The sequence below is a fragment of the Lethenteron reissneri genome, unplaced genomic scaffold, assembly GCF_015708825.2.
Source record: "Lethenteron reissneri isolate LAM-NWPU_2019-01 unplaced genomic scaffold, ASM1570882v1 scaffold_1853, whole genome shotgun sequence".
In the NCBI taxonomy this organism is placed as follows: domain Eukaryota; kingdom Metazoa; phylum Chordata; class Hyperoartia; order Petromyzontiformes; family Petromyzontidae; genus Lethenteron; species Lethenteron reissneri.
Genome location: NW_026891612.1, coordinates 35,001 through 38,249, shown reverse-complemented (window position 1 = coordinate 38,249; position 3,249 = coordinate 35,001). Strand labels below are relative to the sequence as shown.

Genomic DNA, 3,249 nt, shown 5'->3' with positions numbered 1-3,249 from the left:
CCACCCACCACGTGTCCACCCACCACGTGTCCACCCCCAGGGCTACCCGGCTGAGTTTGCGATGTACCTCAACTAGTCACTCACCACTCACTCACTCACTCACCCCCTCACCACTCACCCCCTCACCCTCACCACCCCCTCACCACCCTCACCACCCCCTCACCCTCACCACGTGTCCACCCACTCACCACCCCCTCACCCTCACCACCCCCAGGGCTACCCGGCAGAGTTTGCGATGTACCTCAACTAGTCACTCACCACTCACTCACCACTCACTCACCACTCACTCACCACTACACTCACCACCACTACACTCACTCACCACTCACCCTCACCACGTGTCCACCCACCACGTGTCCACCCACCACGTGTCCACCCCCAGGGCTACCCGGCTGAGTTTGCGATGTACCTCAACTAGTCACTCACCACTCACTCACCACTCACTCACCACTCACTCACCACTACACTCACCACCACTACACTCACTCACCACTCACCCTCACCACGTGTCCACCCACCACGTGTCCACCCACCACGTGTCCACCCCCAGGGCTACCCGGCTGAGTTTGCGATGTACCTCAACTAGTCACTCACCACTCACTCACTCACTCACCCCCTCACCACTACACTCACCACTCACTCACCACTCACTCACCACTCACTCACCACTCACTCCCACTCACTCACTCACTCACCACTCACTCACCACTCACCCTCACCACGTGTCCACCCACCACGTGTCCACCCACCACGTGTCCACCCCCAGGGCTACCCGGCTGAGTTTGCGATGTACCTCAACTAGTCACTCACCACTCACTCACTCACTCACCCCCTCACCACTACACTCACCACTCACTCACCACTCACTCACCACTCACTCACCACTCACTCACCACTCACTCACTCACTCACCACTCACTCACCACTCACCCTCACCACGTGTCCACCCACCACGTGTCCACCCACCACGTGTCCACCCCCAGGGCTACCCGGCTGAGTTTGCGATGTACCTCAACTAGTCACTCACCACTCACTCACTCACTCACCCCTTCACCACTCACACCCTCACCCTCACCACTACACTCACTACTACACTCACTCACTCACCACACTCACACTCACCACTACACTCACCCTCACCACGTGTCCACCCCCTCACCCTCACCACGTGTCCACCCACCACGTGTCCACCCCCAGGGCTACCCGGCTGAGTTTGCGATGTACCTCAACTAGTCACTCACCACTCACTCACTCACCACCCCCTCACACTCACCACCCTCACCACTCACCCTCACCACCCCCTCACCCTCACCCTCACCACCCTCACCACTCACCCTCACCACGTGTCCACCCACCACGTGTCCACCCACCACGTGTCCACCCCCAGGGCTACCCGGCTGAGTTTGCGATGTACCTCAACTAGTCACTCACCACTCACTCACCACCCCCTCACACTCACCACTCACCCTCACCACGTGTCCACCCCCAGGGCTACCCGGCTGAGTTTGCGATGTACCTCAACTACTGCCGCGGCCTTCGCTTCGAGGAAACTCCTGACTACATGTACCTGCGTCAGCTGTTCCGCATCCTGTTCAGGTACCACCTGCACTACCTGCACTACCTGCACCACCTGCACTACCTGCACTACCTGCACCACCTGCACCACCTGCACTACCTGCACCACCTGCACTACCTGCACTACCTGCACCACCTGCACCACCTGCACTACCTGCACTACCTGCACTACCTGCACCACCTGCACCACCTGCACTACCTGCACTACCTGCACTACCTGCACTACCTGCACCACTGCACTACCTGCACCACCTGCACTACCTGCACCTACCTGCACCTACCTGCACTACCTGCACCACCTGCACTACCTGCACTACCTGCACTACCTGCACTACCTGCACCACCTGCACTACCTGCACTACCTGCACTACCTGCACCACCTGCACTACCTGCACTACCTGCACTACCTGCACTACCTGCACCACCTGCACTACCTGCACCACCTGCACTACCTGCACTACCTGCACCACCTGCACTACCTGCACTACCTGCACCACCTGCACTACCTGCACTACCTGCACCACCTGCACTACCTGCACTACCTGCACTACCTGCACCACCTGCACTACCTGCACTACCTGCACTACCTGCACTACCTGCACTACCTGCACTACCTGCACTACCTGCACCTACCTGCACCACCTGCACTACCTGCACTACCTGCACCACCTGCACTACCTGCACTACCTGCACTACCTGCACCACCTGCACTACCTGCACTACCTGCACTACCTGCACCACCTGCACTACCTGCACTACCTGCCCCACCTGCACCACCTGCACTACCTGCACTACCTGCACTACCTGCACTACCACTGTGTGTGTAGATCGAAGTCGGCACTACCTGCACTGCCTGCACTACCTGCACTACCTGCACTACCACAAGTACTATGTGTGTGTAGAAGAGTGCACTACCTGCACTACCACAAGTACTCTGTGTGTGTAGAAGAGTGCACTACCTGCACTACCACGAGTACTCTGTGTGTGTCGAAGAGTGCACTACCGGCACTACCACGAGTACTCTGTGTGTGTAGAAGAGTGCACTACCAGCACTACCACGAGTACTCTGTGTGTGTAGAAGAGTGCACTACCAGCACTACCACGAGTACTCTGTGTGTGTAGAAGAGTGCACTACCAGCACTACCACGAGTACTCTGTGTGTGTAGAAGAGTGCACTACCAGCACTACCACGAGTACTCTGTGTGTGTAGAAGAGTGCACTACCTGCACTACCACGAGTACTCTGTGTGTGTAGAAGAGTGCACTACCAGCACTACCACGAGTACTATGTGTGTGTAGAAGAGTGCATTACCAGCACTACCACGAGTACTCTGTGTGTGTAGAAGAGTGCACTACCTGCACTACCACGAGTACTCTGTGTGTGTAGAAGAGTGCACTACCAGCACTACCACGAGTACTCTGTGTGTGTAGAAGCGTGCACTACCTGCACTACCACAAGTACTCTGTGTGTGTAGAAGAGTGCACTACCAGCACTACCACAAGTACTCTGTGTGTGTAGAAGTGTGCACTACCTGCACTACCACGAGTACTCTGTGTGTGTAGAAGAGTGCACTACCTGCACTACCACGAGTACTCTGTGTGTGTAGAAGAGTGCACTACCAGCACTACCACGAGTACTCTGTGTGTGTCGAAGAGTGCACTACCGGCACTACCA

At 57.0% G+C, this 3,249-nt stretch overlaps 1 long non-coding RNA gene across 1 annotated transcript in view; it reads left to right on the top strand.

Moving 5' to 3' along the window:
• The first annotated feature begins 1,487 nt into the window (after positions 1-1,487).
• LOC133339394 (uncharacterized) overlaps positions 1,488-3,249 on the top strand; it is an 11,040-nt gene continuing 9,278 nt past the window's right edge. The window contains exon 1 of the long non-coding RNA XR_009754725.1: positions 1,488-1,596. This is a non-coding gene — a long non-coding RNA (uncharacterized LOC133339394). The remainder of the gene's footprint in view (positions 1,597-3,249) is intronic.